Genomic DNA, 14,077 nt, shown 5'->3' with positions numbered 1-14,077 from the left:
TTTCTAGTGATCGGTCTGTTCAGTTGGTCTGTTTCTACTTGATTCGGTTTTGGCAGGCTGTAAGATTCTAGAAAATTGTCCATTTCTTCCAGATTGTCAAACTTGTTGCCGTATAGTTGTTCATAGTATTCTCCTATGGTTTTTTGTATTTCTGCTGTATCCGTTGTGATTTCTCCTTTTTCATTTATAATTTTGGTGATTTGGGTTCTTTCTCTCCTCTTTTGAGTGAGTCTGGCCATGGGTTTGTCAATTTTGTTCACCTTTTCAAAGAACCAGCTCTTGGTTTTATTAATTTTCTCTATTGTTTTTTGAGTCTCTATTTTATTGATTTCTTCTTTGATCTTTATAATTTCCTTCCTTCTGCTGACTTTAGGTCTTTTTTGTTCTTCTTTTTCTAATTCGTTTAGGTGGAGGGTTAAGTTGTCAATTTGGGATCTTTCTTCTTTTTTGAGAAAGGCCTGGATTGCTATAAATTTCCCTCTGAGCACTGCTTTCGCAGCATCCCATAGATTTTGAGAGGTTGTGTCTTCATTATCATTTGTTTCAAGGTAGTTTTTAATTTCCTTCTTGATTTCCTCATTGACCCATTGGTTTTTTAGTAGCATGTTGTTTAGTCTCCATGTAGTAGGTTTTTTCTCTTTCCTTTTCCCATGGTTGGTTTCTAATTTCATGGCATTGTGGTCAGAGAAGATACTTGAGATAATTTCTATGCTCCTAAATTTATTGAGATTCGCTTTGTGTCCCAATATGTGGTCGATTCTTGAGACTGTTCCATGAGCATTTGAGAAGAATGTGTATTCTGATTTTTTTGGATGTAGTGTCCTGAAGATATCAATGAAGTCTAACTTTTCTATTGTTTGCTTTAGGGTCTCTCTTGCTTTATTGGTTTTCTGTCTAGAGGATCTGTCCATTGATGTGAGGGGGGTATTAAGGTCTCCTACTATGATTGTGTTCTCATCAATATCTCCCTTTATGTCTGTTAATATTTGTTGTATGTATCTGGGTGCTCCTATATTTGGGGCATATATGTTGATGATAGTAACATCCTCTCCTTGGATGGATCCCTTAATCATTAAGTAGTGTCCTTCTTTGTCTTTCTTTATGTCTTTTGTTTTAAAGTCTATTTTGTCTGATATGAGCGTTGCGTCTCCTGCTTTTCTGTCATGTCTATTTGCATGAAATATTTTTTCCCCACCCTTTCACTTTCAATCTATATGTATCTTTTGTCCTAAGGTGAGTTTCTTGTAGGCAGCATATTGAAGGTTTTTGCCTTTTTATCCACTCAGCCACTCTGTGTCTTTTGATTGGGGCATTCAGTCCATTGACATTTAAGGTGATAATTGATAGATGATTATTTATTGCCATTTGAACCTCGTGTTCCAGTTGATTCTATGGTTCTCCATTCTTCCTTCCTTCCTTTTTTTTTTTTTTTTTTTTTTTTTGGTTGGATGGTCTCCTGTTATTATCTTCTTGAGTGTTTTTTTTTCTTTCATTTTTTGGGAATGCAATATTTGGTTTTGGCTTGTGGTTGCCCTGTTTTTTAAGTATGCTAACCCCTTCCCATAATTGTGTGTTTTAGCCTGATGGTCCTGTAAGTTCAAACACTTCATTACTATATTAAAATTAAGAAGAGAAACATACAAACAAACAAAAAGGGTTATTTACCTCCTAACATCCCTTGCCCACATTTTATGGTTTTGATGACCTTTTTTATTTTTTCTTTTTAATTTTATTTTGTTTGAAGCATGTTCATGATTAAATCTGTATGCTGGCTTATTTGAGTGACTGCTCTCTGATTGCGGTTTCCTCAGTCCTAGTTCTTCCTCTTCTTTTTTTTTTTTTCTTTTCTTGTTTCTTCCCTTTCCTTCCTTTCTTTTTGGTTTAGAGAAGACCTTTCAGTATTTCTTTTAACCTGGGTTTTGTGTTTCTGTATTCTTTAAGTTTTTGTTTGTTGGGAAAAATTTTTATTTCCCCTTCTATTTTAAATGACATTCTTGCTGGATAGAGTATTCTAGGTTGCATATTTTTTCCTTTGAGCACTTTAAATATCTCTTGCCATTCCCTCCTGGCCTGTAGTGTTTCTGTAGAGAAATCAGGTGATAATCTTATGGGGGTTCCCTTGTAGGTAACATTCTGTTTTTCTCTTACTGCCTTTAGGATCCTCTCTTTATCACTAACTCTTGCCATTTTTATTATGATGTGTCTTGGTGTGGGTCTATTTGGGTTCAATTTGTTTGGGGCCCTCTGTGCTTGTATCTTGAACCCAGTATCCTTTAGATTTGGGAAGATTCCAGCGATAATTTCTTCAAATATATTTTCCATTCCCTTATCTTTTTCTACTCCTTCTGGAATTCCTATTATGCATAGATTGGCCCGCTTTATATTATCCCATAGGTCTCTTATATTGCTTTCCAGTTTTTTGATTCGGTTTTCTGTCTGTTGACCTGATTGAGTGATTTCCATTATTCTATCTTCCATATCACTGATTCATTCTTCTGCATTATTCATTCTGGTTTTTACTGCCCCTAGTTCAGTTTGCATCTCTGCAAATGAATGTTCTAGTTTTTCTTGGCTCCTCCTTATATTTTCTAGTTCCTTTCTGAGGGTATCTGCATTACTGTTCATATCTTCTCTTAATTCCTTCAGTATTTTCATTATTTCTCTTTTGAACTCCAGGTCAGTCTGACTGCAGAGATCTGTTTCATTGTTGACTGTTTGAGGTGAGTTCTCCTGTTGGTTTGACTGGGGGTGGTTTCTCAGCTTCTTCATCTTGCTTGTTGTTTCCTTTCTCCTGAGGGAGTTGTACTCTCCGTGATCGGGCAGTGTTTGCCTTGTCACTGCTGTGGAATATTTCCTGAGGGCTGGCATTGTTGGTCAATCTTTTTTGAGGCAGTGTGGCTTTTCTGGAGTGTTGATGGGGCTAACAGTGTTTCTTTGAAGCAAAGGAGGACTTCCTGAGGGCAGACAGGACTGGGAGGTCCACACCACGATGGTAGCAGATTTCACCTGGTCATGCAGAGCTTGCTCTGGTGTTTTTAGGCTGTGGGGTTCTTGCAGGGGGTTGGCGGTGTTGGGCAGCTGCTCTTCAGGGGTGCATCGCCCCCTGGGGGCTGGAGCAGCTATCTGGGTCACTGAGAACCTAAGAGGCTCTTCCCTAGGGCAGCCCAACTCAGAAGGACAGCCTGAGAATGTAGGTGGATCTTTTCACAGTCTGGCCAAGCTTGTTGTAGCTTTTCTGGGCTGCAGGGGCTCCTCCAGGGGGCTGGTGGTGCTGAGCAGCTATTCCGTGGGAGTGGGGCACCCCCTGAGTGCCTTGGAGGCTAGGTGGGCCGCTGAAAACCCAAGAGGCTCCTCCCCAGGGCAGCCCGACTCAGAATGACTGTCTGAGATCTTTTCACAGCTTGGCCAAGCTTGTTGCAGCTTTTCTGGGCTGCAGGGGGTCCTGCCTGGAGCTGGTAGTCCTATGCACCTGATCCACTATAGCTTGTGCCAACTCTTTATAATAATAAGCTATCAGAAAGAGAAACTCTATTAAGAAAACTGTTCCATTTATAAGCACATCAAAAGAATTAAATAACCTAGAAATAAATCTAACTTAGGAGGTCAAAGACGTATACTCAGAAAACTGTAAGACACTAATGAAAGAAATTGAATGCTATTCAAACAAATGGAAAAAATATATCTTGCTCATGGGTTGGAAGATTAATATTATTAAAAGGACCATATTATTTGGGAATATACAGATTCAATGCAATCCCTATCAAAATAGCAATGAGAGTTTTCATGGGACAAGCACAAATAATTCTAAAATTTGTGTTAAAACAGAGAAGATCCCATATAGCTAAAACAGTCTTTAAGATGGAAGAACAAAACTGGAGGCATAATGCTTCTTCATTTCAGACTATACTACAGAGCTACAGTAATCAAAGCAGTATGCTACTGGCAGAAAGCAGATGCTACTGGCAGAAATCAGTGGAACAGAGTATAGAGCCCAGAAATGAACCCACACTTATATGGACAATTAATCTACAATAAAGGTAAGAATATATAAGGGGGAAAAATAGCCTCTTCAATAAAGGATGTTGGGAAAACTGGATAGCTACATTCCAAAAATCAAACTGGACAGCTTTCTCACACCACATACAAAATAAACTCCAAAGGGATTAAGTACTTAAATGTAAGACCTGAATCCATAAAAATCCTAGAGAAAACACAGGCAGTGTACTTAATGACATCAGTCTTGGTAAAAATTTTTTGCATATGTTTCCTTTGGCAAGGGAAAAGAAAAGTAAAAATAAGCAAATGTAACCCAATCATACTTAAAATCTTTTCCATAGCAAAGGAGGCAATCAACAAAATGAAAAGTCTGCTGAACTGCATGGGGAAAAGATATTTCCAAACACAATAACTGACAAGGGGTTAATATAAAAAATTTACAAAAAACACATATAACTCAACATCAAAAAAAAAACAAACAAAAAACAAACCCTCAGTCCAAATAACTTAAATAAAATTTGGCAAAGGACCCAAATAGACATTTTTCTGAAGAAGACATAAAGTTGGCCAATAAGCACATGAAAAGATGCTCAGCATCACTAGTCATCAGGGAAAGGTAAATGAACACTACAATGCTGTACAGTAGAAAAAAATTGTATTGGGGAAATAACTATTTAAAAATATAATGAGATATCATTTCACTACTGTCAGGATAGCTTTTATCAAAAAGACAAATAACAGGTGTTGGGTAGAATGTGGAAAAAAAAACAAAAACGGAACCCTCATGAACCATTAGTGGGACTGTAAATTGGTGCAGCCACTATGGAAAAAAAGTATGAAATTTCCTGCAAAAATTAAAAACACAACTAGCATACAATACAGCACTTCCACTCCTGGGTATTTATCCAAAGAAAATGAAAACATTAATTTGAAAATGTATATGCAAGCTTATATTCATTGCAGTATTATGTACAACAGCCAAGATATGGAAGCAACCTAAGAGTCTATCAGTACATGAATGGATAAAGAAGAAATGGGAGTTCCCGTCATGGCTCAGTGTTTAACAAATCCAATTAGGAACCATGAGGTTGTGGGTTCGATCCCTGGCCTTACTCAATGGGTTAAGGATTCGGCGTTGCCATGAGCTGTGGTGTAGGTTGCAGACACGGCTCAGACCCAGAGTTGCTGTGGCTCTGGTGTAGGCCAGCGGCTACAGCTCTGATTAGACCCCTAGCCTGGGAACCTCCATATTGCCATGGGTGCGGCCCTAGAAAAGGCAAAAAGAAGAAATGGTGTGTGTGTGTGTGTGTGTGTGTGTGTGTGTGTGTGTGTGTACATATATAGTGTTACATTACTCAGCTATGTAAAAGAATGAAATTGTGTTATTTGTGACAACATGGATAGACCTGGAAGGTTTTATGCTTAGGGAAAAATGTCAGGCAAAGAAAGACATATACAATACATTCTACTTCGTATTTGCAATCTAAAAATTAAAACAAAACAAAACAGAGAATCATAAACACAGAGAAGAAACTGGTAGTCAACAGAAGGGAGGGAATGGGCAGGGTGGTAAAATAGGTGAGGAGGATTAAGAAGTACAGATTTCCAGTTATAAATAAGTCATGAGGATGTAATGTACAATATAAGGAATAGGGTCAATAACATTTCAATAAGTGTGTGATGGCAGATGGTTCCTAGATTTACCATGGTGATCAAATTGCAATGTATGTAAATGTCAAACCACTATTTCCTCATCTGAAATGAGTGTATTATTGCATGTCAACTATATTTTCATAAAAATGAATGTATAGAAAAGGGTATGCTTCCTGCATACTTTTTAGGTGATTCTGTAGACATGAGTCAAGGGTAAATTGGGATGAACACTGGGTTCAAGCTCTATCACTAGTTTTGTGTGTTACACAGGTTGACTAACCTTTCTGAACATCAACACCCTCATGAGGATAGCAGAGGTATGCCCCTGAATTTCTTCAGAGTGCTGGTTAGGAAACGAATTTGAATGGTTTTAAAATTCGTTGTTAGTTAACCCGTGCATACTGTATAACTCTGGCCATTTGATCTGTTCCCCCTCCTTCAAATCCCAAATGTGTTCCAGTGCAAGAGCATGTCTTCTTCATCTTTATCTACTTGTTATATAGCAATGTGTTTGATACACAATATGGGCCTATAAAAGTTTACTGAATGAATTAATGAATGATTCTTTCCTCTTTCAGTTCTACAATGCTTTCACTTTTTAAATACATTATCTCCCAGGAAGTTATAATACAGTATTAAAAATATTGCTGAGCAAAAAAGTTTGTTATAGAGAAAGTAAAAAAACACCAAGAGTTCCTGGACCTCAGTGGTCCTTAAGACTTTATTGATTGATTACTTCCTGATCCAAATGGAAAAGGTATAATGTGACCCTGATTTACTGCTTCATCTTTGTGGGTGATGTGATGTGACTTATGGGATAGCTTTGTCATTCTCAGGGAAATTGGTAACAAATTCTCCTTCTTAAAGATATACTAATTGCTTGTGCAACCAATTGCTTGTGTAAACTCTATTGTGTCTTGAGATATTTCCAAGTTCTCACTGAAAACGACTTGAAAGATTTTATATTAACGTTGTTAAAGCTTGTTCTTTATTTGGAGACAGATTGAAACACACACATGTTCAAGATTAATGATAACATATTCTCTTTCATAAAAAACTTCATGAATGAAGAGATCATAAGAATGGGTAGGAGTCTGGAAAAATTTACCCTTGGAAAGACAGTAGGAAACAGGTGAGGTAAGTTTTGAGTAAAGTCCAGCTTAGATTAGCAGAGATGAACAAAATTAGTTCAGGGAATGGTAGGTACAGTGGTCTAGTGTGTAGAATTTTCAAAGAGATTATTTTGATTGTAATTGAGGAAGAATTGTGGGCATAATGACTAATGAGTTTTGGAATAGTAATACAGTTTGGGGTGGGTGGTTCTGGAGGCTTGAATATGAAGTTTAGAAATGATGAAATATAATAGGAGCTTCAATTGACCATGAGTAGCAGTGGTGATAAGAATCAAGTAATAAAGAAATTACTGAAGAACTGATTTGTGTAGAGGGAAAGAAAGTGAGGAACCAGAAAGAACTTGTTGGAAGTTTAACTCTGATTATATTTTAGCTGTTTGAAGGAATCTTAACAACTCATCTAACTTAACCCTCAGCTGTAGCACTCAAATATTTGGCTTAATTTGTCCACTAAATGAAGTAAACAAATAATGCTGTTATATTGAATTTTTTTAAGTTACCTCTAAGGTTTTTAAATTTATCTATTTAACAAGGAATCCTAACATATCACTGCTAGGAAAAGCACAAGAGTCTGAATTTACCATGGACAACTTGATCACCCTCAGATGGGATGTGTTTAGTGCAGGAACAGAGACAACAAGCATCACCCTGATATATGGACTCTTGCTCCTGCTGAAGTACCAAGAGATCACAGGTATGGTTATAATTGATGGACAGAAGGAAACTCTGGATGGAAATTGGCAAGCAGCCCTGATAACTATTATACTCTTCATCTGCCCAGTGTACAACTTCTACCAGTTGTACATCTTCCTGTCATTGGATGAATTAAATTCAAATTAGATTACAGTACTAAAAGAGAATGAGATATTGAACCAGCAGCAGAGATTTGAAGAGCAGAGGTCATTGTTCTCCTTGCTCTGGTGGAGTGTCCTTGATTTGCATCAAGACAGATGCAGTATGCAGAGTTGTCTTTTGATTTGGAAAGAATTAGCTTTCTTCTTTCTCTAAAAAGATATTGCTTGATAAGTCTTCCAAGTCCAGGAAAATATATTTTTATCAAAAGATATTTCTTTTCAAACACATTTGCAATGTAAGTATTGACTCAACAAAATTACAATCTTTTCCTATCAAAAAAACTTAGTGTCTAAGTTTAAAAAGTTATATACTAATAAAAATTCTAATGTATTTTCTTGGGCAAACAGTTTTTCCAATGTAATCATGATTAAGAAGATAAAGGTCTTTATCACTTGACATAAATTCTGATTCCTACCTTGCCAGGAAGAGATTAAACATGTGGTTGGCAGAAACTGGAGCCCCCTGCATGCAGGACAGGAGCCGCATGCCCTACATGGATGCTGTGGTGCATGAGATACATTGACCTGGTCCCCACCAACCTGCCCCACAAAGCAACTCAGGACATTAAATTCAGAGACTATCTTATTCCCAAGGTGAGAGGTATTTCATCTATACTGCTCTTTCATAATCTTAGGTTATCAGCTATCACAATGGTGGAATAATAGATTGCCTGTCTACAGGTGTTGCACAGTTATAACTCAGGCATTTCACCCTCTGACCACATTCTAGTTTGCTGACACAGTTGAATAAATTAAATACTACTTAGAAAGTATTTTCAGTACATTGGTAGCTGGCTCCACATTCTATCTTTTCGTTGGTCCAATCTGCTGTCTACCTCCCTATTTTCCAGTGTATGTTTTATGATGCTTACCATTTAACCAGTGTATTCCTGCCTGCCCCACCCACACCTCCCTAACGATCTGTTTTGCTTACTTATTAAAAGTCCAGTGCAATAGTCTTCTTCCTTTCTGTCTGCTCTTGCACTACTGACCCCTTCTGAAAAAAGACTGTGCAACATAAGCAGGTTGGTATCATTATAACAACCCCAAATGTATCCTCAATCTTGCCCAGCATTCTTGCTGCATAACCTAACTCAGCTTGCTCCACAAGCATGACAATGTTTTCCAACACTGAATTCTTCCCTTCAGTTCTCGACTGTGGATGTTTTCCCAAGTGACCTGGTCTTCCACAGAGAAACTGAGATTGGAGGGGAACTTCCTCAACTCCCTTCCACTAGATTTACAAGTTTAGTTACATCCACACCCTTTGATTTCTGTTCATTTTGTTGTTGTGGAAGAAGAGCTTTCCTTTTCTGTGAAGAAAATCATTCTGCGTGTATTGTGGCTCCCTTTCCTCTCCCCTTTGTAGGGATCTTCCTCAAATAATCATGTCCTCCTTTTTTTTAAACCTATATTCTCTCCCACCCTGCTGGCTCCTTTCCACTATCATCTGAACACACTCAATTCTATACATCTTAAAAATTTTTTTTCTGGAGTTCCCATTGAGGCTCAGTGGAAATGAAGCTGACTAGTATCCATGAGGATGCAGTTTTGGTCCCTGGCCTCGCTCAGTGGGTTAAAGATCTGGCATTGCCGTGAGCTGTAGTGTAGGTCACAGAAACGGCTCGGATCCTGCATTGCTGTGGCTGTGGTGTGGGCCCTTGTCTACAGCTCCTATTCTGCCCCTAGCCTGGGAACCTCCATATGCGGTCCTAAAAAGACAAACAAAAAAAGACAAAATTTTTCCCAAATCCTGACCACTTCTGTTCACTTAATTTACATTTTACTCTTCCTCCCTTACTGGAGTAACTGTGACTCTCTCTCTCGCTCTTTCTCTCTCTCTCTATATATATATGCCACATCCCAGACATGCAGATGTTCCTGGGTCAGCGACCTGAGCCACAGCAGTGACAACTCCCGATCCTTAAGCCCTTCAGCCATCAGGAAATTCAGAGTAATTATGTTTTTCAATAATTATTTTTTGTTCTTTCTTTCTCTTTATTCCTTCCTTTCTCTCTCTCTCTCTCTTTCTTCCTCCCTCCCTCCCTTCCTTCCTTCCTTGCTTTCTTCTTTCCTTCCTTCCTTCCTCCATTTCTCCCTTTCTCCCTCTCTCTCTTTCTTCTTTTCTTTCATGGCCACACCTGTGGCATATGGAATTTCCTGAGTGAGGGACTGAATCTGAGCCACAGTCGTGACATTCACCTCAGCTGCGGCAATGCCAGATTCTTAAGCCACTGCTCTAGGCTAGCGATTGTACCTAATACTTAACCTGCTGTGCCACAGCAGGAATTCTTGTCCTTCTCTTTTATATTACTGTTTCTCCTTTCTTGCTTTCCTCTTGATCTGTAGAAGTATATATATATATATATGTACAGGATCGCAAATTCCTATTGGCACCTAACTATTTTGGGGAGGTTTCTCTTGAGATTACAGTTTACAGTATGCATCGTTACATATTTACAATCTTCTTAAAATTAATACCATTAAATTTTGTTTGAAATGCAAGAACACTGCAGTCATATATGGCTGTTGAACCTGTTCTACTTCCTTTATGCTACAGTTATCACATTTATAATATCTCTCTATATATTATAAACCTACCGTTAATGTTATAAATTTTACTTACAAAAGTTTGGCAAACTTTTCTGTAAAAGACCTGATAGTAAATATATAGACTTTGTGGACATATGGTTTCAACTCTGCCATTGTAGCATGAAAGTAACCATAGATACCACTTAAAGAAGTAGGTATAGATGTGCTCCTGTAATACTTTGTTTATAAAACAAGTGGAAGTCTGAATATAGAATGCTCTTTTAACAGGTTTTAATTTTTTTTGCTTTTTAACATTTTAAACATTTCATCTTACTGTTTTTGCTAAGTAGCCAGCAGTCATTTGAATTATTATTCCCCTGTAGGTAATGTACCATTTTTTCTTTGACTACATTCAACTTTTCTCTGTATATTTGACTTACTTTTAGCTATAATGTTTTTAAGTTTGGTTTTGTTCTTATTTATTCTACTTATCTTTGTCTAAATTTGAGGATTTTTTTCTTCATTATTTTCTCAGATGTTTTTTGCCCTTTCTCTCTTCTCTTTTTTACAATTCCAATCACCTTATGTTATTTTTGAAAAGGTTCCTAAGGGTCTGTAATTTTTTTCTTTTCATTAGACTTGGAAAATGTCTATTGACTTATCTTTCAATTCACCAAGACTTTCTTTTGTCATATGCAAACCACTGTAAGACCCATGTAATAAGTAACCTAATCAAATATAAATTTTAATTTAAAATTTTCCATTTGGTTTTTAAAATTTTTATTTTGATTATAACATTTATTAACATTTTATTTAATGTGGAGAGTATTTTTTATTTCTTTGACTATAATAATCTTTCAAAATACTTGTCTGTTTATTCCATTATCAGTGTTATTTTAGTGTTAGTATTGTTTTCCATTTTCTCTCATGTATAAGTCACATTTTGCTGATGTTTGTGTGTGAATCTGTGTGTGTATGTGCATGCACACATAATAATTTTGAATTTTATCCTAGTTATTTTTTAAAGCTTTATTGAAGTATAGTTGATCACAAGGTCATGATAATTTTTACTGAACAAATTGATTCAGTTATACATGTACACACATCCATTCTCTTTCAGATTCTTTTTCCACATAGATTATCACAAAATATTAAGTAGGGTTCTCTGTGATATACAGCAAGTTCCCACTGGACAATCATTCTATGAAACTCAGTGTGCATACGCCAGTCCCAAACCCCAGTCCATCCCCCCTCCCTCCTCACCTGTTCCCTTTGGTAAACATAGGTTTTTCGAAGTCTGTGAGTCTGTTTCCATTCTGAAAATAAGTTCATGCGTATCCTTTTTTTTTAGTTTCTACATGTATGTGATGTTTGTTTTTCACTGTCTAACTTCACTTAGTATGATTTCTAGGTCCATTCATGTTCCTGCAGATGGCATTATTTCATTATTTTTATGGCTGAGTAATATTCCATTGTATATATATACCACATCTACTTTGTCCAGTTCTCTGTCAAGGGGCATTTAGGTGGCTTCTATGTCTTGGCTATTGTAAATGGTTCTGCGGTAAACATTGGAATACATGGATCTTTTTGAATGATGGTTTTCTCTGGATAGATGCCCAGGAGTGGGATTACTGGATCATATGGTAATTCTGTTTTTCATTTTTTGAGTAACTTTCATACTGATTTCCATAGTGGTTGCACCAATTTACATTCCCACCAACATTGTAAGAGGGTTCCCTTTTCTCCACACCTTCTCCAGCATTTATTATTTGTAGATTTTTTGATGATGGCCATTCTGGCTGGTGTAAGGTGGTACCTCACAGTAGTTTTGATTTGCATTTCTCTAATAATTAGTGATGTTGAGTATCTTTTCATGTGTTTTTTGGCTATCTGTATGCCATCTTTGGAGAAATGTCTATTTAGATCTTCTGCCCATATTTTTTTGATTGGATTATTTTTTCAATATTGAGCTGTAGGAAGTATTTGTATATTTTGGAGATTGACCCCTTGTCAGTTGCTTTATTTGCAAATATTTTCTACCATTCTGTGGCTTGTATTTTCATTTTGTTTATGGTTTACTTTGCTGTGCAAAAACTTTGAAGTTTAATTAGGTCCCATTTGTTTATTTTTGTTTTAATTTTCATTACTCTAGGAGGTGGATCGGAGAAGATATTGCTGTGGTTTATGTCAGAATATTCAGCCTCTGTTTTCCTTTACATGTATTTCTTTTTATTATTTGATCTCCATGGCTAGGACTTCCAAAACTATGTTGAATAAAAGTGGGCAAGGGTGAAACCCTTGTCTTGTTCTTGATTTTAGCAGTAATTCTTTCACCTTGTCCCCATTGAGAATGCTGTTAGCTGTGGGTTTGTCATATATGGCCTTTATTAAGTTGAGGTAACTTTTCTCTGTGCCCACTTTCTGGAGGGTTTTTTTTAAAAAAAATAAGAAATGGATATTAGATTTTGCCAAAAGCTTTTTCTGAATCTATTGAGACAATCATATGGTTTTTATTCTTCACTTTGTTAGTGTGGTGTATCACACTGACTGATTTGTGGATATTGAAAAATCCTTGTATCCCTGGGGTAAAATTCTATTTGATCATGGTGTATGATCCTTTTAATGTACTTCTGGATTTGGTTTGCTAGTATTTCATTGAGTATTTTTCCATCTCTGTTCATCAGTGATGTTGGGCTGTAATTGTGTGTGTGTGTGTGTGGTATCTTTGTCTGGTTTTGGTATCAGGCTATTCCTTCTTCTGAAATTTTTTGGAAACATTTCAGAAGAATAAGTGTTTACTATAAATGTTTGATAGAATTCACCTATGAAGCCATCTGGTTCTGGATTTTTTGTTTGTTAGGAGTTTTTAAATCAGAGTTTCACTTTCAGCAATTGTGATTTGTCCCTTCATTTTTTTATTTCTTCCTCATTCATTTTTGCAGACTGTATCTTTCTAAGAATTTGTCCCTTTCTCTAGGTTGTCTTTTTTATTGGCATAGAGTTGTTTGTAGTAGTCTCTTATGATCCTTTATATTTCTGTGATGTCTTTCTACCTTATCTTTTTTCATTTCTAATTTTATTGATTTGATTCCTCTTTTTTTCCTTGATGAGTCCGACTAAATGTTAGTCAATTTTGTTGACCTTTTCAAAGAACCAGCGTTTAGTTTCATTGATCTTTTCTACTGTTTTCTGCATTTTAATTTCATCTATTTCTGCTCTGATCTTTATGATTGCTTTCCTTCAGCTAGCTTTGGGTTTTGTTTGTTCTTCTTTATCCAGGTGCTTTAGGTATAAAGTTAGATTGTGTATTTGAGATTTTTCTTGTTTCCTGAGATAGGCTTATATTGCTATAAACTTCCCTCTTAGAACTGCTTTTGCTGCATCCCATAGGTTTTGGATCATTGGCTCTTCATTGTCATTTGTCTCTAGGTGTTTTTTAATTTCCTCTTTGAGTTCTTCAGTAATCCATTAGTTGTTTAGTAGCATGTTGTTTTGCCAAGGCATTTATGTGTTTTTTGAAGTTTTTTTTTTCTTTTTGTTGATTTCTAGTCTTAAAAGTATTGTGGTCATAAAAGATGCTTGATAGGATTTCCATTTTCTTAAATTTATGGAGGCTTGATTTTGGCCAAGAATGTGATCTGTCCTAGAGAATGTTTCATGTGTTCTTGAGAAGAATGTGTATGCTGCTGCTTTTGGGTGGAATATTCTATGAATATCTATTAAATCCATGTGGTCTAATGCATCATTTAAGGCCTGTGTTTCCTTGTTGATTTTCTTTCTGGATGATCTATCCCTTGCTGTAAGATGGGTGTTAAAGTCCCCCACTATTATTGCGTTATTGTCAATTTCTCCTTTAAAGGCTGTTAATCATTACCTTGTATATTGAGATACTCCTATGTTGGGTGC

At 36.5% G+C, this 14,077-nt stretch overlaps 1 pseudogene across 1 annotated transcript in view; it reads left to right on the top strand.

Moving 5' to 3' along the window:
* Positions 1 to 14,077, top strand: part of CYP2C91 (cytochrome P450 2C21 pseudogene) — a 39,595-nt pseudogene that overhangs the window by 16,548 nt on the left and 8,970 nt on the right. Inside the window, exons 2-5 of the transcript NR_132429.1 lie at positions 3,901 to 4,037; positions 7,316 to 7,476; positions 8,061 to 8,230; positions 9,504 to 9,590. The product of NR_132429.1 is annotated as a cytochrome P450 2C21 pseudogene (transcript). The remainder of the gene's footprint in view (positions 1 to 3,900; positions 4,038 to 7,315; positions 7,477 to 8,060; positions 8,231 to 9,503; positions 9,591 to 14,077) is intronic.

This window comes from Sus scrofa, chromosome 14 (genome assembly GCF_000003025.6).
Source record: "Sus scrofa isolate TJ Tabasco breed Duroc chromosome 14, Sscrofa11.1, whole genome shotgun sequence".
Taxonomy (NCBI): Eukaryota; Metazoa; Chordata; class Mammalia; order Artiodactyla; family Suidae; genus Sus; species Sus scrofa.
The sequence above is the reverse complement of the archived record's forward strand: the minus strand, read 5'-3'. Positions and strand labels throughout refer to the sequence as shown.